The sequence below is a fragment of the Rutidosis leptorrhynchoides genome, chromosome 6, assembly GCF_046630445.1.
Source record: "Rutidosis leptorrhynchoides isolate AG116_Rl617_1_P2 chromosome 6, CSIRO_AGI_Rlap_v1, whole genome shotgun sequence".
In the NCBI taxonomy this organism is placed as follows: Eukaryota; Viridiplantae; Streptophyta; class Magnoliopsida; order Asterales; family Asteraceae; genus Rutidosis; species Rutidosis leptorrhynchoides.
The window spans coordinates 214,828,463-214,852,075 of record NC_092338.1 but is presented as its reverse complement, the minus strand read 5'-3'; positions in this window follow the sequence as shown (position 1 = coordinate 214,852,075).

Sequence of the window (23,613 nt, the reverse complement as noted above, 5' to 3'; positions counted from 1 at the left end):
CATGTATACACTATTACTATTACTATTACTAGCACCTATAACCTACTACTTATATTGTAGCATAAAAACATTTTGGGATATGTATTAGAGATGTATAGATCTTCGAACTTTCTTGACGAATGGTTTCTATGAGATTCTAGGCAGAGGGTTTGGATTTCCAATTTAAAGGGTCCTATGGCTCAAGCCCCTAGATCTAAATTAGCCATTCGAAGGGAAAGGGGTGATTGGAAGCTTATCTAATACGGCAAGTATCCTAAAATGGAAAACACTGATAAAAGTAGAAACTCTCTAGTCATAGAAACTTAGTAAAATAAGAAACTTTCTAAAAATGGAAACTTTATAAAAATAGTAACTTACTAGGAATAGAAACTTAGTAAAACAAACTATACTTAAACACATACTTAAACTTAAACATGGGCAAAACACTTAACTACTCTTAAATGTCAATAGGTTGACATTCCTGCTCACTCATTCAACTCTTTATTCTGAGGAATAACTCTCTCTCTATTTACTAAGGTGAATTCATAGCCCCTCTTTAATTGCTAGCAAACTTACTTACTTTTACTTGGGGTGAGACACATGCTGTTTTTACTTTTTACACTTTAGACACAAGTACCAAACTATTAAACTATGCTATACCCGGCTATGTCCGACTAAGCCCCTACAGTGATATTTTTAATTGCTGCGGCATGCTTAATTATTGGGGGTAGGCCTATCAGGAGTAACGTCCCCGATACATTTGACCAAGTCATTGTATTACTTAATAATGAAATTAAACCGACAAGGACAGACACAACTTGTCATGGGGCAAACTTGAACGTTTAGTCTAAATATCACGCATTGGCATAACTTTTTGATGCTGCGGGAGATCAACTTTACAAACTAAATCTTGTGGTCTAAAACAACGATAAACTTTTTGTTAAACCTATGAACTTCACTCAACCTTTTTGGTTGACACTTTAGCATGTTTTGTCTCAGGTGCTGTTTGATTCAAGCTCTTATACTTACCAATTATGTGATGCTACTTGGACATAGGATCAAGAGATATCACATTTATTACTTCTGCATGTGAACATTTACGATATTGTTATTCCTGTCATTGTAATGACATTTCATTTTCCGCTGCGTACTCATTAAAGTTAAATTCATCATTTAGTATTGTTCTCGTTTATTATAATATGTTGGTATGTTTTGATATTAGTGACGTTCCTTCCAGACCCTATTAGGAGGACGTTACAGATTGGTATCAGAGCATAACTAGGCTGTTATAGAGAACCAGGATTGCATTTTTATGTGTGCCTTACTTGTTAGCTAGGGTGCCTTAGCAATCTAGGAAACTATAACCATTCCTGCCTTAGAATTATAGCACTTAGGATTGCCCCATAATCTTAACGATTATGCTTTAATAAACTTGACTTAAAGATTCTAATCAAAATATCCTTCCTAATGTTAGGATGTCTAATTATCATCAAACGACCAAAATGAATCTTTTCAAGCTAACCGAAAAAGATACTGAAAGGTCTTCCATAGAAAGACCAGTCCAAAGTCCACCTTATGGCTTTGGTGGTCCTCCCTCACCAAATTATAGCCCAAATACTACTCTAAAGTTACATGGGTCTACTGAATACTATCCAACCCCGAGGAATAAAGACAAGAGGAAATGTCTTGAAGAAACTGGGCCGTCAAAGAAAAGATCCCGATCTCCTTTCTACGATGAAGTTGATGCCAAGTACGAGCTCATGAATCTGCGAAAAACTACCGATGACCTAATTTGCCATATTGCAAGGATCGATTTTCAAATGAAGGAAAAAGACCTAGCGATCAAGAAGCTCATGGAGGAAAATGCTGAACTAAAGAAAGAGATAAAGTTGGTGAAGTATGAGGAAGAACGTAACACCCGTTGGGGAAAGCAATCACTTGCTCATCTCAAGGAGAATGTTGATTTCTGGTTGGGTATGGAAAGAAATCGAGTCAATAAGTAGCTTACTCTAAAGGGGTACGATAACAACGCAGTCAACAGCCGCGTTACCAACCTCTACGATAACCTCAAGTATCTTTATGAGGAGCAAAAGGCGAGGAACGAGAAAGTTGATGAGTTTATGTAAGAAAGTGGGACACGTTGCTAAGACGTGTAAAACTCCTCCAAAGGATAAGGTGATTGTTCCAGCCAAAGCTCCTCCTACATGCTATACTTGTGGGTAAAAGGGACACATTAGTCCAAATTGCCCTAAGAAGAAAGATACGCCCGCTACTGGAGCCAATACCATTGCTGCAAAGGGCCGTGCATTTGTTATTACTGCTGCTGAAGCCCGAGATGAAGATGAGGTTATCACGGGTACGTATCTTGTCAATAATTTTTACGCAACTATTTTATTCGATGCTGGTGCCGACAGAAGTTATGTGTCTAGTGAATTTTGCACTTTATTCACTGAAAAGCCTCAACCCTTAGAAACTAAATGATTAGTAGAAGTAGCCAATGGAAAGATCATGAAAGTCGATAAGATCTATAAAAACTACAACCTAATCTTATCCAATAAAGAATTTAAGATAGACCTTTTGCCGGTCGAACTCAGAAGTTTTGACGTCGTAGTTGGAATGGATTGGTTACGTCCATTGAGAGCTGCCATCATGTGTTACGATAAAACCGTTCATGTTCCATTGGGAAATGGAGAGACTCTTATCATCCAAGGTGAAAAGAGTGGTTCCAATCTCAACATTATCTCCTTTATTAAAACCCACAAACACCTTATGAAAGGTTATCCAGCTATTCTAGCCCACGTTAAAATGATCGAATCGAAAGAGAAGTGTATTGAAGATGTACCAGTGGTTAAAGACTTTCCCAATGTGTTTCTCGAAGATCTTTCTGGTCTTCCACCTCCTCGACAAGTTGAATTTCAAATTGATTTAGCTCCCGGTGCTGCTCCTATTGCTAAAGCACCATACCATTTAGCACCTTCCGAAATGAAGGAACTTTCCAACCAACTCCAAGAACTATTGGATAAAGGTTTCATTCGTCCAAGCTCGTCCCCATGGGGAGCTCCTATTCTATTTGTTAAAAAGAAGGATGGTACGTTAAGGATGTGCATTGATTACCGCGAACTTAACAAGCTTACTATCAAGAACCATTATCCGTTACCACGTATTGATGATCTATTGGACCAACTTCAAGGGTTAAGTGTTTATTTAAAGATTGATTTGAGGTCCGGATATCACCAACTTAGAGTCAAGGATTCTGATATTCCTAAGACTGCTTTTCGCACTCGTTATGGGCACTATGAATTCTGTGTCATGCCTTTTGGTTTGACCAATGCTCCTGCCGTTTTCATGGATCTCATGAACCGTGTCTGCAAGCCTTATCTCGATAAATTCCTCATTGTTTTCATTGATGACATTTTGATCTACTCCAAGAGTGAGAAGGAACATGAACAACATCTGCACGTGATTCTTGAACTCTTACGAAAGGAACAACTCTACGCTAAGTTTTCTAAGTGCGAGTTTTGGCTCAAAACCGTACAATTCCTCGGACACGTTTTTGATAGTAATGGAATACATGTCGATCCAGCTAAGATTACCGCTATCCAGAACTGGGAGATACCAAAGACTGTGAAGCATATTCGTCAATTTTTGGGACTTGCCGGTTATTATCGGAGATTCATAAAGGATTTTTCCCTTCTTGCCAAACCTCTTACGAAGCTAACTCAAAAAGGGAAGAAGTTTGAGTGGTCCGAAGAACAGGAATCTGCTTTCAAGATTCTGAAAGAGAAGTTGACCACAGCCCCGATTCTATCTTTACCTGAAGGTACTGAAGATTTTGTTGTTTACTGCGATGCCTCAAAGCAAGGCTTTGATTGTGTTTTAATGCAACGTGAAAAGGTTATTGCCTACACATCTAGACAGTTGAAGAAACACGAGGAGAACTATACCACACACGACCTTGAGTTCGGTGCCGTGGTATTTGCATTAAAGATATGGAGACATTATCTATATTTTACCCAGTTTACGGTGTACACTGACCATAAAAGTCTTCGACACATCTTTGATCAAAAATAGCTGAATATGAGGCAAAGCCGATGGCTCGAGTTATTGAACGATTATGACTGTAAGATGGAATATCATCCTGGCAAGGTAAACGTAGTTGCTGATGCCCTTAGTCGAAAAGACGATGTTAAACGTGTTCATGCCTTAAACCTGAAAATCAAATCAAATCTTATATCACGAATCTGCGAAGCTCAACTGGAAGCTATTAAACCAACATTTATCGAAGGTGAAGGACCTATCGGTTTCGAGAACCAACTCCAAGTGAAAGCTAATGGTACACGGTACTTTGGCAATAGAATTTGGGTTTCTCGCTTCGGTAATCTCCGTGAACTAGTCTTGGATGAAGCGCATAAGACTAGGTATTATATTCATCCAGGTTCCAGTAAGATGTACCACGATGTGAAGGAATTGTACTGGTGGCCTAATATGAAAGCCGACATTGCTACTTATGTTAGTAAGTGTCTCACTTGTTTGAAAGTCAAGGCTGAACATCAAAAGCCTTCTGGTCTGTTGACACAACCCGATATTCCGTAGTGGAAGTGGGAATGTATCGCTATGGACTTTATTACTAAATTGCCCAAGACTTCTAGTGGCAATGATACTATATGGGTCATAGTAGATCGTCTTAATAAATCTGCTCATTTCTTACCGATCAAGGAGACCGACAAGATGGAGAGATTATCACAACTGTATATCAAAGAAATTGTCTCTCGTCATGGTGTTCCTATATCAATCATATCTGATCGCGACAGTAGATTCACTTCCAGATTCTAGAAATCCTTACAAACTGCTCTTGGAACTCAACTCGACATGAGTACTGCTTATCATCTGCAAACCGATGGTCAAAGTGAACGAACCATTCAAACATTGGAAGATATGCTTCGCGCTTGTGTTATCGACTTCGACAAAGGCTGGGATAGACATTTTTCTTTGGTTGAATTCTCTTACAATAATAGTTACCACTCAAGTATTAAGGCTGCACCTTTTGAGGCCTTATACGGACGAAAATGTAGATCCCCACTGTGCTGGGATGAATTAGAGGACAGAGAGTTAACTGGTCCTGAAATCATACACGAGACAACCGAAAAGATAATTCAGATTAAGAAACGAATAGAAACTGCCCGTAGCCGACAGAAGAGCTATGCTAAAATCATACATGTGAAAGTATCCCCTTGGAAAGGTGTCGTTCGTTTTGGTAAACGAAGCAAACTAAGTCCGCGTTTTGTTAGACCCTTCAAGATTACTGAAAGGATCGGACCCGTGGCTTATCGATTAGAATTACCTGCTGAACTTAGCAGCGTACACAATGTATTTCATGTCTCGAATCTTAAAAAGTGTCTCACTGATGACACTCTCGTTATTCCTTTGGATGACATTCGCATTAATGATAAAATGCACTTCATAGAGGAAACCGTAGAAGTCATGGACCGATCTGCTAAATGCTTAAAACAAAGCACCATACCTATTGTTAAGATCCATTGGAATTCACGACGTGGCCCCGAGTATACCTGGGAACGTGAAGACCAAATGAAACAGAAATATCCCCATCTCTTCTCAACCGCAGATGCATCCGAGAAGTCTACCTAAAACTTCGGGACGAAGTTTTTATTAACGGGAAGGTACTGTAACAACCCTCATTTTTCGACTTCTAAATTACTGAATTAACCCTAGGGTTATATGTCTGACTATATGTATTAAGGGTTGTTATATACAATTAAATATTGACCGAATAGTAATTTTTAGTCAACAATGTACGCTTAAATAAATAATATATTATTAATTTATATAATTTGACATAATTTAACTAAGTATATAAACTTTGTATCACTTTTATTATTTAGTTAATGTATTATATATTTAACTATATAATAAATCCAATTATATATAAATGTAATAATATTTACAAACTTACTAAAACTATAGTTTAATAATTAAAATCATAATTATTATTAAAAATACAAAATACCGAATTATTTATTATTTTTATGCAAAATTTGTATTTATTAATTAAATAAAAAAAATAAAATAAAATATTATTGACAAATATTCTTGGAAAAGCATTAAATCAATTTGTTTATTTATATAAAAAAAATCCTTAAAATAAATGAAAAAAATAAATAAATAAATAAATAAATAAATAAATTACTTTTTAATTAAAAATTGTAATGGAAAAACTACTTTTATTATTTTATTTTGTACATTATCCCATGACCTAACATTTAATACTTTTTAATTTTAAAATCCCATTAAGAATTAAAATATTTCTTTTTCTTTTAATTATTTTATTCTTTTTACCTAATTTTTTCAAGTATAAATACCCCTCATTTCTCATTCAAACTCACACCAAAATTTCTCTCATTCTCTCTTTGAAGAATTACTACTAGTAAGTATTCTTTTCTTACTTTTATTTTTTTTTACTTTTTACTTTTTACTTTTTTACTTTTTACTTCGGTTATTATTTTTACCGAAACATGTAAATAATGTTATAAATTATATGCAATTAAAAATAAAATAAATAACATGTATACACTATTACTATTACTATTACTATTACTAGCACCTATAACCTACTACTTATATTGTAACATAAAAACATTTTGGGATATGTATTAGAGATGTATAGATCTTCGAACTTTCTTGACGAATGGTTTCTATGAGATTCTAGGCAGAGGGTTTGGATTTCCAATTTAAAGGGTCCTATGGCTCAAGCCCCTAGATCTAAATTAGCCATTCGAAGGGAAAGGGGTGATTGGAAGCTTATCTAATACAGCAAGTATCCTAAAATGGAAAACACTGATAAAAGTAGAAACTCTCTAGTCATAGAAACTTAGTAAAATAAGAAACTTTCTAAAAATGGAAACTTTATAAAAATAGTAACTTACTAGGAATAGAAACTTAGTAAAACAAACTATACTTAAACATGGGCAAAACATTTAACTACTCTTAAATGTCAATAGGTTGACATTCCTGCTCACTCGTTCAACTCTTTATTCCGAGGAATAACTCTCTCTCTATTTACTAATGTGAATTCATAGCCCCTCTTTAATTGCTAGCAAACTTACTTACTTTTACTTGGGGTGAGACACATGCTGTTTTTACTTTTTACACTTTAGACACAAGTACCAAACTATTAAACTATGCTATACCCGGCTATGTCCGACTAAGTCCCTACAGTGATATTTTTAATTGCTGCGGCATGTTTAATTATTGGGGGTAGGCCTATCGGGAGTAACGTCCCCGATACATTTGACCAAGTCATTGTATTACTTAATAATGAAATTAAACCGACAAGGATAGACACAACTTGTCATGGGGAAAACTTGAACGTTTAGTCTAAATATCACGCATTGGCATAACTTTTTGATCCTGCGGGAGATCAACTTTATAAACTAAATCTTGTGGTCTAAAACAACGATAAACTTTTTGTTAAACCTATGAACTTCACTCAACCTTTTTGGTTGACACTTTAGCATGTTTTGTCTCAGGTGCTGTTTGATTCAAGCTCTTATACTTACAGATTATGTGATGCTACTTGGACATAGGATCAAGAGATATCGCATTTATTACTTCTGCATGTGAACATTTACGATATTGTTATTCCTGTCATCGTAACGACATTTCATTTTCCGCTGCGTACTCATTAAAGTTAAATTCATCATTTAGTATTGTTCTCGTTTATTATAATATGTTGGTATGTTTTGATATTAGTGACGTTCCTTCCAGACCCTATTAGGAGGACGTTACATATAACCTACTACTTATATTATAACACATAAAAACATTTTGGGATATGTATTAGATATGTATAGATCTTCGAACTTTCTTGACGAATGGTTTCTACGAAACTCTAGGCGGAAGGGTTTGGATTTACGATTTAAAGGATCCTATAGCTCAAGCCCCTAGACCTGAAATGGCCATTCGAAGGGAAAGGGGTGATTGGAAGCTTATCTAATACAGCAAATATCCTAAAATGGAAAACACTCTTAAAGTAGAAACTTTCTAGTTATAGAAACTTACTAAGATAAAAAATCTACTAAAAGTGGAAACTTTCTAAAAATAGAAACTTACTAGGAAAGGAAACTTAGTAAAACGAACTATACTTACAACACTATCATACTTAAACATCTACTTAAACTTGGGCAAAAACACTTACTACTCTTAAATGTCAATAGGTTGACTTTTCTGCTCACTCATCCAACTTTCTATTCCGAGGAATAACTCTCTCTCTCTCTCTCTACTTACTAAGGTGAATTTATAGCCCCACTTTACTTTGTGCACAACTTATTTACTTTACGGGGTGAGACACATGCTGCTTTTAATATTTACAATTTAGACACAAGTACCAACTGCTAAACTATGCTATACCCAGCTATGTCCGACTAAGTCACTACAGTGATATTTTTAATTGCTCGTTGATTGCATGCTTAATTATTGGGGGTAGGCCTATCGGGAGTAACGTCCCCGATACATTTGACTAAGTCATTGTATTACTTAATAATGAAATTAAATCGACAAGTATAAACTACAACTTTTCTTTGGGGCAAACTTGAACGTTTAGTTTAAATATCACGCACTGGCATAACTTTTTGATCCTGCGGGAGATCAACTTAATAAACTAAATCTTGTGGTCTAAAACAACGATAACTACTTTTGTTAAACCTATGATTTCACTCAACCTTTTTGGTTGACACTTTAGCATATTTATCTCAGGTGCTGATTGATTCAAGCTTACTTACTTACTGCTTATGTGATGCTACTTGGACTTTGGAACAAGAGATATCGCATTTACTATTCTTGCATTTGAAACATTTACTTTATTGTAATTTCAATTCTTGTAACGACATTTCATTTTCCGCTGCGTACTCTCAATAAAGTTTGATTTTATCATGTAGTATTGTTCTCGTATATTATAATATGTTAGTTTATTTGATATTAGTGACGTTTCTTCCGGACCCTATCTGGAGGACATTACAGAGTGGTATCAGAGCAAACCAGGCTGTTATAGAGAACCAGGTTTGCATCTTTATGTGTGCCTTACTTGCTAGCTAGGGTGCCTTAGTAATCTAGGAAACTATAACCTTTCCTGCCTTAGACTTTAAAGCACTTAGGATTGTCTTATAATCTTAACAACCTTGCCTTGATAATCTTGGCTTAAAATGCTAATCAAAGTCTCTTTCCTAATGATAGGATATCAAGCGTTAATAAAAACGACAAGACAATTCTTTTCAAACCAACTGAAGTAATGACTCACTTCAAACCTGCTATCGAAGAAGATACTAGATATCCTTTAACTGCAAGACCAGTCCAAAGTCTACCTTATGGCTTTGGTAGTCCTCCCTCACCAAACTATAGTCCGGATACTTTACCTAATTCTCCCGAATACTATCCGACTCCAAGAACGGAAAGTAAAGGGAAACGCCCTGCTGATTATAAAGAAGATGGCCCGTCAAAGAAAAGATCCCGATCTCCTTCCTACGAAGAAGTTGATGCCAAGTACGAGATCATGAATCTGCGAAAAACTACCGATGGCCTAATTCGTCATATTGCAAGGATCGATGTTCAAATGAAGGAAAAAGACCTAGCGATCAGGAAGCTCATGGAAGAAAATGTTGAGCTAAAGAAGGAGATAAAGTTGGTGAAGTATGAAGGTGATAGAAATGCCCAATGGGGGAATCAATCTCTTGCCTACCTAAGAGAAGATGTTAACTTTACATTGAAGATAGAGGAAAACCGCCTCGAGTTCCGGCATGAGAAACAAAAGGCGAAAAATGAGAAAGTTGAGAAGTTTATGAAGACGGTTGAGGACGAGAAGAAGAAATATGAAGACTACTTCAATCCTAATATTTCCTAGTTTATCCTATTCCAATTTCTCATCTATGTAAAGGCTATGCCTTAAACCATTTCTATATCCGAATCGTGTAGGCTTATTTAATGCCTCGTTCTTAATAATATAAAGTGTTTCGTTTATATCATATTCATCTTTATCCTATCAGATTTATCAAACTTCGATACACCCTTATGTAGTGAAGAATCATGGTTCGTCCAACTACACCAACTCTTACCACGATGTTTCATAATTTCCTCGTCTGACAACGTCTTCCACAACTTCCATAACTATCAAAGATATGAAGGTTAACCAAGTCTATAAAGACTGCAACTTAAAACTAGCCAACCATAAGTTAGTAACTGTTTTCACGGATGACATTTTGAACTGCTTCAAGAGTGAGAAAGGACGTGAGCAACATTTACAAACTCATTCTTGAGAAAAAGAACAACTCTACGCAAACTTTTCCAAAGTGCAAGTTTAAGCTTAAAACCGACATGTTGTCGATCCAGCTAAGATTACTGCTGTCCTTAACACACTATATTAGAAGTCATCATTGATCACATATCCTGACCTTATGGAGTGACCTTGGAAAGGAAATATGAATTAGTGAAATATAATGACGGTGGCCAACGTGATTATATTACGGTAATTCATAGAGATATTCCAATATCATGACGTATGGAATAGAAAGTGAATCAAAGAAAAACTCTCAAGCTATCTGTTCAAAAACCCAAATGCAAGGGGCAAAGAACGATCATCTTGATATTTAGTAGATGCGAAGAACTCATTCTAATCAAACTATATATCTATCTCATACCCATTTAACAAACTCTCATGTACCATAAAAAGTGGTAGACAGTCGAATCTTGAAATTCATTCATCCTAAATGGATGTCTCTTGATCATTGATACTTAATCATCACTTGTTATTACACTTTTGGTGTAAATTTTCATATGACTTTCAGAAACCCGTGTCATTTGAACCTTCAAATTTCGATATTACAAACACCATGTCCGATATTACATTATCTATGTCGAGATGATAAATATCTGATATGCATAATCTTCTGAAGAATGGAACCTCCATACATGTTTCGTTTTAACTATCATAGTCAAGGAACTTCTGTACATCTACTTATAATAGACTACTTGGAACCATGCAAGTAATGGTGCCATACTCAAACAATAATCGATCATTGTCAACTCAAAAACTAGAGGTGAAATACATTATCTCAAGTTGTGGCTTGAGCTAAACTCATCTGAAAAACTGCTGTAACAATTGAAATGATTCCATCATACTTTAACGTTTCCTCCTCTCAGACCAATTAAGGCTGAATTCAAACAATCATTACATAGTTGAAAGTCACTGCTTTAGCATTTATTTATACTTGTCTATGCGACTGCCAAATTATTCATGCCGAGTTCTCGAACTCTCACTATTATTCGAACGATTCAAAGTTGCAAATCTTATTTGAAGTTCTTTCATGCATAACTCTAAATCCGAGGGATTTACTCATTTGATGATAATCACCTTATCATCCTTCTAACTTTAATGTTAACATTTCGAGTCCAAGGACTCATGCCCTGATAAAAGTCGATCCATTAGTTTTCACTACCTTGAAACAATTATTACACAATTATCCTCCGGAATTTTAAAATATTCAATCAATTTTTCTCAAACAAATACACTCTTAAATACAAGTATCCTGTTTTCCAAAGATTTCTTACACGAGTCTTTATTTTCAAACTATCTCAGAATTTATGAAAAATGATTTTTCACTTATGTGATTTATAAAACCTTATACATAAACTTAACTTTATGTACTTTGACTAGTACATATCAAAATATACTTTCACTTCTACAAATTTCCACTTTGATTAAATCAAAATTACTTTACAAAATTTTACGTAACCCTAGTGGTACTATGAACATCATTTCGTCACCTCCTCTAAAATTACTTTCACTAATTATATAAACACTTTCGCATTTTTAGCAATTTACCTTTTTTCATTAAATTAAATATTCTTTTAATCAACTCTTTTTTTCGTATTGTTCAAATTATTTCACATAAAATAGTATGTGTTGTACATAACTCAAGTTTTATCAATAGCTCCGCTTCGTTTATATTGCTTTAACAAATGTCGCAACTTTTCAGAAATTACTTTGGTTTATAATTAAAACTTTCGTATTGCTCTCCAATGTGTTTGGATCACCTTTATTCTCATTCTCCGTGCAAGAACGAGACTTACCTCTTTACGTACATCATCTCTTCCTTGCTATGTTATTCGTTAAGAAGTTTCTACTTCTGATATTTCACGGCCAAACCACGACGCTCTCGTAAACATCAATACTACGATCTTTTAAACAAGGAAGCAAAGTATCCTCCATTATAGAAACAATATCTTATAAACAATGATTCACCTTTATTCGAATCCGCATTTAAACTCGTAAGTAAATAAAAGACCGACTCGCCATTGGCGCGAAAACACTTTTCCTACTCTAAAGAAGTTACCTTAAACATTTATGAAGATACTCTAAATATTTCTCCCTTTTTGGATTGCAACTAGATGTTATTCTAGTCAAGTTTTAATCTATGATTCGACATGAAACTGAAATCATAAATTTTGAAGCTACATCCTGAAACTGAAATCATAAATCTTTCATTTAATCGCTCATATTATCTTAAGGACAATGAATCCTCAACTAACATCTCATTTGTCTATTAGACATCTCTTGAAAACTAAAGGTATTATGGTTACCTTTCGCAACTTGAAGCTGGTACTATCTCTAACAAACACCAGCCATACATCAAACTACGAAACTGAAATCTCTACGTACTTCATTCTATTTATATGCCCTACTATTGCGGCATAAACACTCAAAATCTTAATGAGTTCAACGACACATTTAATGCTGATATAGCATCAACTTTCCTTTTAAAGGAAAACTAGTCAAACGACACTCTTGTTATTCCTTAGAAAATCTCCGCATTTAATGCACTTTGTAAACGACCTAATAAGGTTAAGGATCACGAGATCAAATGTGTAAACAAAACAATATACTTATTGTTAACACTCATTGGAATTCACGAAAGGGCCCCGATTGTACCAGGGAACGTGAAAATCAAACTTTTAAAATCAGTTGGGATTCGCGTAGCAGCCCCTAATATACATGGGAACGCAAAAACCAAATGATACGGAAATACTTCCATCTCTTCTCAACTGCTGATGCAAACAAGAGCTCTACTTAAAACTTCAGGACAGAGTTTCTAATAACGGGGAGGTACTATAACGACCCTCATTTTTTTCCATTCTATATTTTTCCAATATTAAATGCCCAAACTGTAGTGACCCATACTTTTCCATGTTTATATATATTAAATCAAATTGATATTTACATGATTAAGTGTTTCCAACATGTTAAGCAATCAAACTTGTTAAGACTTGATTAATTGAAATAGGTTTCATATAGACAATTGACCACCCAAGTTGACCGGTGATTCACGAACGTTAAAACTTGTAAAAACTATATTATGTCATATATATGGATATATATATATAGTTAACATGATATTATGATAAGTAAAAATATTATTAAGTATATTAACAATGAACTACATATGTAAAAACAAGACTACTAACTTAATGATTTCGAAACGAGGCATATATGTAACGATTATCGTTGTAACGACATTTAATTGTATATATATCATATTAAGATATATTAATATATCATAATATCATGATAATGTAATAATTTAACATCTCTTTAGATATAATAAACAATGGGTTAACAACACTTAACAGGATCGTTAACCTAAAGGCTTCAAAACAACATTTACATGTAACGACTAACGATGACTTAACGACTCAGTTAAAATGTATATACATGTAGTGTTTTAATATGTATTCATACACTTTTGAAAGACTTCAAGACACTTATCAAAATACTTCTACTTAATAAAAATGCTTACAATTACATCCTCGTTCAGTTTCATCAACAATTCTACTCATATGCACCCGTATTCGTACTCGTACAATACACAGCTTTTTGATGTATGTACTATTGGTATATACACTCCAATTATCAGCTCTTAGAAGCCCATGAGAGTCACCTAACACATGTGGGAACCATCATTTGGCAACTATCATGAAATATCTCATAAAATTACAAAAATATTAGTAATCATTCATGACTTATTTATATGTAAAAAAAATTACACATCCTTTATATCTAATCCATATACCAACGACCAAAAAAACCTACAAACACTTTCATTCTTCATTTAAGTGATCTCTCTCAAGTTCTATCTTCAAGTTCTAAGTGTTCTTCATAAATTCTATAAGTTCTAGTTTCATAAAATCAAGAATACTTCCAAGTTTGCTATATATATATATATATATATATATATATATATATATATATATATATATATATATATATATAGTTTTCTTCATTTAAGTGATCTCTCTCAAGTTCTATCTTCAAGTTCTAAGTGTTCTTCATAAATTCTATAAGTTCTAGTTTCATAAAATCAAGAATACTTCCAAGTTTGCTAGCTTACTTCCAATCTTGTAAAGTGATCATCCAACCTCAAGAAATCTTTCTTATTTATAGTAAGATATATTTCTAATACAAGGTAATACTCATATTCAAACTTTAATTCAATTTCTATAACTATAACAATCTTATTTCGAGTTGAAATCTTATTTGAACTTGTTTTCGTGTCATGATTCTGCTTCAAGAACTTTCAAGCCATCCAAGGATCCTTTTGTAGTGACCCGAACTTTTCCATGTTTATATATATTAATTGAGATTGATATTTATATGATTAAATGTTTCCAACATGTTAAGCAATCAAACTTGTTAAGACTTGATTAATTGAAATATGTTTCATATAGACAATTGACCACCCAAGTTGACCGGTGATTCACGAACGTTAAAACTTGTAAAAACTATATGATGACATATATATGGATATATATATAGTTAACATGATACTATGATAAGTAAATATATCATTAAGTATATTAACAATGAACTACATATGTAAAAACAAGACTACTAACTTAATGATTTTTAAACGAGACATATATGTAACGATTATCGTTGTAAAGACATTTAATGTATATATATCATATTAAGAGATATTCATGCATGATAATATCATGATAATATAATAATTTAAAATCTCATTTGATATTATAAACATTGGGTTAACAACATTTAACAAGATCGTTAACCTAAAGGTTTCAAAACAACACTTACATGTAGCGACTAACGATGACTTAACGACTCAGTTAAAATGTATATACATGTAGTGTTTTAATATGTATTTATACACTTTTGAAAGACTTCAATACACTTATCAAAATACTTCTACTTAACAAAAATGCTTACAATTACATCCTCGTTCAGTTTCATCAACAATTCTACTCGTATGCACCCGTATTCGTACTCGTACAATACACAGCTTTTAGATGTATGTACTATTGGTATATACACTCCAATGATCAGCTCTTAGCAGCCCATATGAGTCACCTAACACATGTGGGAACTATCATTTGGCAACTAGCATGAAATATCTCATAAAATTACAAAAATATGAGTAATCATTCATGACTTATTTACATGAAAATAAAATTACATATCCTTTATATCTAATCCATACACCAACGAACAAAAACACCTACAAACACTTTCATTCTTCAATTTTCTTCATCTAATTGATCTCTCTCAAGTTCTATCTTCAAGTTCTAAGTGTTCTTCATAAATTCCAAAAGTTCTAGTTTCATAAAATCAAGAATACTTTCAAGTTTGCTAGCTCACTTCCAATCTTGTAAGGTGATCATCCAACCTCAAGAAATATTTGTTTCTTACAGTAGGTTATTATTCTAATACAAGGTAATAATCATATTCAAACTTTGGTTCAATTTCTATAACTATAACAATCTTATTTCAAGTGATGATCTTACTTGAACTTGTTTTCGTGTCATGATTCTGCTTCAAGAACTTCGAGCCATTCAAGGATCCGTTGAAGCTAGATCCATTTTTCTCATTTTCAGTAGGTTTATCCAAGGAACTTGAGGTATTAATGATGTTCATAACATCATTCGATTCATACATATAAAGCTATCTTATTCGAAGGTTTAAACTTGTAATCACTAGAACATAGTTTAGTTAATTCTAAACTTGTTCGCAAACAAAAGTTAATCCTTCTAACTTGACTTTTAAAATCAACTAAACACATGTTCTATATCTATATGATATGCTAACTTAATGATTTAAAACCTGGAGACACGAAAAACACCGTAAAACCGGATTTACGCCGTCGTAGTAACACCGCGGGCTGTTTTGGGTTAGTTAATTAAAAACTATGATAAACTTTGATTTAAAAGTTGTTATTCTGAGAAAATGATTTTTATTATGAACATGAACCTATATCCAAAAATTATGGTTAAACTCAAAGTGAAAGTATGTTTTCTAAAATGGTCATCTAGACGTCGTTTTTTCGACTGAAATGACTACCTTTACAAAAACGACTTGTAACTTATTTTTCCGACTATAAACCTATACTTTTTCTGTTTATATTCATAAAATAGAGTTCAATATGAAACCATAGCAATTTGATTCACTCAAAACGGATTTAAAATGAAGAAGTTATGGGTAAAACAAGATTGGATAATTTTTCTCATTTTAGCTACGTGAAAATTGGTAACAAATCTATTCCAACCATAACTTAATCAACTTGTATTGTATGTTATGTAATCTTGAGATACCATAGACACGTATACAATGTCTCGACCTATCATGTCGACACATCTATATATATTTCGGAACAACCATAGACACTCTATATGTGAATGTTGGAGTTAGCTATACATGGTTGAGGTTGATTCCAAAATATATATAGTTTGAGTTGTGATCAATACTGAGATACGTATACACTGGGTCGTGGATTGATTCAAGATAATATTTATCGATTTATTTCTGTACATCTAACTGTGGACAACTAGTTGTAGGTTACTAACGAGGACAGCTGACTTAATAAACTTAAAACATCAAAATATATTAAAAGTGTTGTAAATATATTTTGAACATACTTTGATGTATATGTATATATTGTTATAGGTTCGTGAATCAACCAGTGGCCAAGTCTTACTTCCCGACGAAGTAAAAATCTGTAAAAGTGAGTTATAGTCCCACTTTTAAAATCTAATATTTTTGGGATGAGAATACATGCAGGTTTTATAAATGATTTACAAAATAGACACAAGTACGTGAAACTACATTCTATGGTTGAATTATCGAAATCGAATATGCCCCTTTTTATTAAGTCTGGTAATCTAAGAATTAGGGAACAGACACCCTAATTGACGCGAATCCTAAAGATAGATCTATTGGGCCTAACAAACCCCATCCAAAGTACCGGATGCTTTAGTACTTCGAAATTTATATCATATCCAAAGGGTGTCCCGGAATGATGGGGATATTCTTATATTATGCATCTTGTTAATGTCGGTTACCAGGTGTTCACCATATGAATGATTTTTATCTCTATGTATGGGATGTGTATTGAAATATGAAATCTTGTGGTCTATTATTATTATGATTTGATATATATAGGTTAAACCTATAACTCACCAACATTTTTGTTGACGTTTTAAGCATGTTTATTCTCAGGTGATTATTAAGAGCTTCCGCTGTCGCATACTTAAATAAGGACGAGATTTGGAGTCCATGCTTGTATGATATTGTGTAAAAACTGCATTCAAGAAACTTATTTTGTTGTAACATATTTGTATTGTAAACCATTATGTAATGGTCGTGTGTAAACAGGATATTTTAGATTATCATTATTTGATAATCTACGTAAAGCTTTTTAAACCTTTATTGATGAAATAAAGGTTATGGTTTGTTTTAAAATGAATGCAGTCTTTGAAAAACGTCTCATATAGAGGTCAAAACCTCGCAACGAAATCAATTAATATGGAACGTTTTTAATCAATAAGAACGGGACATTTCACCTTTGAAGCTAGATCTATTTTTCTCATTTCCAGTAGGTTTACCTACTAAAATTAAGGTAATAATGATGTTCATAACATCATTCGATTCATACATATAAAACTATCTTATTCGACGATTTAAACTTGTAATCACTAGAACATAGTTTAGTTAATTCTAAACTTGTTCACAAATAAAGTTAATCCTTCTAACTTGACTTTTAAAATCAACTAAACACATGCTCTATATCTATATGATATGCTAACTTAATGATTTAAAACTTGGAAACACGAAAAACACCGTAAAACCGGACATACGCCGTCATATAACACTGCGGGATGTTTTGGGTTTGATAATTAAAAACTATGATAAACTTTGATTTAAAAGTTGTTCTTCTAGGAAAATGATTTTTATTATGAACATGAAACTATATTCAAAAATCATGGTTAAACTCAAAGTGGAATTATGTTTTCCAAAATGGTTATCTAGACGTCGTTCTTTCGACTGAAATGACTACCTTTACAAAAATGACTTGTAACCTATATTTATGACTATAAACTTATACTTTGTCTGTATAGATTCATAAACTTAAGTTCAATATGAAACCATAGCAATTGGATTCACTCCAAACGGATTTAAAACGAAGAAGTTATGGGTAAAACAAGATTGGATATTTTTGCTTGTTGTAGCTACGTGGAAATTGGTAACAAATCTATATTAATCATATCCTAGCTAACTCATATTGTATTATAAATGTATTCTAATATATTATGTAATCTTGGGATACCATAGACATGTATGCAAATGTTTTGACATATCATATCGACCCATGTATATATGTTATTTGGAACAACCATAGACACTCTATATGCAGTAATATTGGAGTTAGCTATACAGGGTTGAGGTTGATTCCAAAAATATATATACTTTGAGTTGTGATCTAGCCTGAGACGTGTATACACTGGGTCGTGGATTGATCCAAGATAATATATATCAATTTATTTATGTACATTTAACTATGGACAACTAGTTGTAGGTTACTAACGAGGACAGCTGATTTAATAAACTTAAAACAGTAAAACTTAATAAAAATGTTATAAATATATTTTAAACATACTTTGATATATATGTACATATTTTTTATAGGTTCGTGAATTGACCAGTGACCAAGTCTTACTTCCCGACGAAGTAAAAATCTGTGAAAGTGAGTTATAGTCCCACTTTTAAAATCTAATATTTTGGGATGAGAATACATGCAAATTTTATAAATATTTTACGAAATAGATACAAGTAAATGAAACTACTTTATATGGGTGAATGATCGAAGCCGAATATGACCCTTTTTAACTTGGTAGCCTAAGAATTTGGGAACAGACCCCCAAATTGACGCGAATCCTAAAGATAGGTCTATCGGGCCCAACAAGCTCCATTCTGAATTTGGAATGCTTTAGTACTTCGATTTTATCATGTCCGATGGGTGTCCCAAAATGATGGGGATATTCTATATGCATCTTGTTAATGTCGGTTACCAGGTGTTCACCGTATGAATGATTTTTATCTCTATGTATGGGATGTATTGAAGTATAAAATCTTGTGGTCTATTATTATGATTTGATAATATATAGGTTAAACCTATAACTCACCAACATTTTTATTGACGTTTTAAGCATGTTTATTCTCAGGTGATTATTAAGAGCTTCCGCTATTACATACTAAAATAAGGACAAGATTTGGAGTCCATGCTTGTATGATATTGTGCAAAAACTGCATTCAAGAAACTTATTTTTGATGTAATATATTCTTAATGTAAACCATTATGTAATGGTCGTGTGTAAACGGTATATTTTAGATTATCATTATTTGATAATCTATGTAATGCTTTTTAAACCTTTATTGATAAAATAAAGGTTATGGTTGTTTTAAAAATGAATGCAGTCTTTGAAAAACGTCTCATATAGAGGTCAAAACCTCGCGACGAAATAAATTAATATGGAACGTTTATAATAAATATGAACGGGTCATTTCAGTTGGTATCCGAGCGTTGGTCTTAGAGAACCAGAATCTTGCATTAGTGTGTCTTATCGAGTTTGTTAGGATACATTAGTGAGTCTGGACTTCGACCGTGTTTTCTTTAAAAACGATTGATTAACACTTTTGTTAGAAACTATATATTATTAACATGTAAATATTATGTGATATATTAACCTCTTAATGTGTTTGATATTATGTGATAAATGTCTACCACTAGTACAAATCCCATCGACTCACCTAATAATAATGAAGAGTCGAATATAATTTGGGAAGATTCATAAATTCCCGAAGAGGAACCGGAAGAAGAGGAACCGGAAGAAGAGGAATCAGAAGAGGAGGAACCAGAAGAAGAAGAGGTTCCGGAGGAAGAAATATTGATACCTATAGTAAATTGATTAAATAAAAGAAAATCCTCAACCAACGGACCAAAGTTAATAATGGTCAATGGTGTTTCCGCCGAGGAAGCAAACTATTGGGAAGATTATCAATTTTCCGATGAATCGGATCCCGATGAGGATTCCGATGATGTTATAGAAATTACCTCGACCCAATTTAATAAAGTGAAAGAAAATAATAAGGGAAAAGGTATAAAAATAGAGAAACCCGATTCCAACCCCGATGAACTTTATATGTATCTGCAACATCCGTATTTCCTAAAATGTAACAATGACTCGGGAACCTCTAAACCACCAGGTTTTTCTAAACCATTGTGGAAAACGACGGCTCGTATTAGAGGAACACCATATATTCCTAGAAAATTAGGAAAACGAACCAAGTTCAAAGAAGAAGAAACCAGTGATTCAGATTAGAGGGTTGTATTCATGTTGTGTATTATATGTATTGTAGTGTGCTTGTACTTTTATGTTCTATGTAAAAATTGCTTGTATTGTTTATTAATTATCTTTCACGAATCTAATCCTTGTCTATTTTACAGTATAAAAACAAAATGGACGTTAAGGGTAGAAAACCAAATATTTTAGAAGATCTACCAGAGGATATGATTGAGGAAATCTTGTCTAGAGTCGGTCAGAATTCATCAGCACAATTAATTATGGCAAAACTAACTTGTCAAACATTTGAAAGACTTTCCAGAAATGCCTTAGTTTATAAAAGGCTTTCCTTTGATAGGTGAGGTATATCACATTGGGGAGACCGTAAGTTACGCCGTGTTTTCTTTAAAGCGTTAAATGCGAGGAACCCAAATGCAATTTTATGCTACGGGTTAAGAACCTATTTTGACTCAACATATCCCAACATAGGATTTCGTGAATTAGAAAGAGCTTATAACATGCAACATAAAGAAGCATGTTATGCTTACGGGTTAGTGATGTTCGCTTCTTACCAAAGTGAGAAAAAGAACATCGGATTGCAGCTTTTAAATAAAACCTTCCCACAACTGACGGATTCAGTAGTTGGGGTGAGAAACAAGGTTTTTATATTATTACGGGGCTGTTGGACATTACGAAACCCTCGTCCTTTTGACGACATTACAACATGCTGCCTAGCCAATGGTCATAACGGTTATTTTCCACAAGACCAAGGATGGGAAGTCGTCTTAGTAAAACCAGAATGCATGACTTGTTTGTGGACTTATGAATTACATGTCTTTATTTCCTTTGCTGAACAACTTGCGTATTAACTAGATTTATCTTCAAAACTGTCATGTATCAAAGTATACTATATTTCATGTTATATGTAATATAGCGATGTTGTAAGTTTGAAGAATATTTATATGTGATATATTATTATAATCAGTTTTTCATATGGAATTGTAGTAGTTAAATTGTATATTAGCTACTAAGTATGACCTTAACGGGTAGGTAGTACCCGAATTTAAACTTATAAAACGCTAATATGAAGAAAAAGCTTTTATAAATGAGTTCATATTATGCTACGAAATACTATTGACTATTCTTAAATTCTATATGATTAACTGAATTCTTTTGGCTATTTTTGAAAGAAATGGCACCGGCGACTCGTCAGAATTTGAACATGAGCGAGGAAGGCTTCCGTGTTTTCCTTGCAGCAAACATAGCTGCAGTACAGGCTGCGATGCAAAATAAGAATAACTCTGGATCTAGCAGTGGAACTAATTCCACAAGAAATCGTGTAGGATGCTCCTACAAAGAATTCACTGCCTGCAAACCTTTGGAATTTGATGGAACTGAAGGACCAATTGGATTGAAACGGTGGACCAAGAAAGTCGAATCAGTGTTTGCCATAAGTAAGTGTACTGAAGAGGATAAAGTTAAATACGCTACGCATACCTTCACAGGTACTGCGTTAACATGGTGGAACACCTATCTTGAACAGGTAGGACAAAATGATGCTTACGCACTACCGTGGTCGGCATTCAAGCAATTGATGAACGAGTAGTTCCATCCTAGAAACGAAGTCAATAAGCTCAAGGTAGAGCTTAGAGAGTTACGAACACATGGATTTGATATTACCACATATGAACGACGATTCACAGAGTTGTGTCTATTATGTCCAGGAACGTTTGAAGATGAAGAAGAGAAGATCGACGCGTTTATAAAAGGGTTACCAGTAAGGATTCAAGAAGATGTGAGTTCACGCGAGCCCGCTTCCATACAAAAGGCAAGTCGAATGGCTCATAAACTCATAAATTAGATTGAGGGAAGAATTAAAGAGCAGGCGGCTGAAGAAGCCAACACGAAACAACTCAAGAGAAAGTGGGAAGAAACCAGTGACAAGGGTCACCAATACAACAACAGCAACAATTACAACCACAACCGCAACAACAATTGCAACAATAACCGCAATCCCAACAATAACTACAACAAACGTCCCAACAACAACAACAACTACAACAACCGTTCTAACAACAATAACAATCCCAACAACAATCTCAATAACAACAACAGCAACAAAAACCAAAAATGCCAAAGGTGTGAAGAGTACCACCAGAATGGGTTCTGCACGACATTTTGCACCAAGTGTAAAAGAACTGGCCATGGTGCAAAAAAGTGTGAGGTCTATGGACCAAAGTTTAATAGAACTAAAGGAACAAATAATGGTTAAACAAGTAATGCCGCCTTTGTTTGTTATGGATGTGGAAAATCAGGCCACATTAGAAGTAATTGCCCGAATTAGGGGAATACTAATGGGCAGGGCCGCGGAAGAGTTTTCAATATTAATACGGCAGAAGCGCAGGAAGACCCGGAGCTTGTTACAGGTACATTTCTTATTAATAATAAATCTGCTTATATTTTATTTGATTCGGGTGCAGATAAAAGCTATATGAGTAGAGATTTTTGTGCTAAGTTAAGTTACCCATTGACGCATTTGGATAGTAAATTTTTACTCGAATTAGCAAACGGTAAATTAATTTCAGCAGATAATATATGTCGGGATAGAGAAATTAAACTGGGGGATGAAACGTTTAAAATTGATTTAATACCAGTCGAGTTAGGGAGTTTTGATGTAATAATTGGCATGGACTGGTTGAAAAAGGTGAGAGCAGAGGTCGTTTGTTACAAAAATACGATTCGCATTATGCGTGAAAAAGGAAAACCTTTAATGGTGTACGGAGAAAAGAACAACGCAAAATTAAATCTTATTAGTAGTTTGAAGGCGCAGAAACTAATAAGAAAATGTTGTTACGTAATTCTAGCACATATCAAAGAAGTTAAACCTGAAGAAAAGAACATCAGTGATGTTCCCGTCGCAAAAGAATTTCCCGATGTATTTCT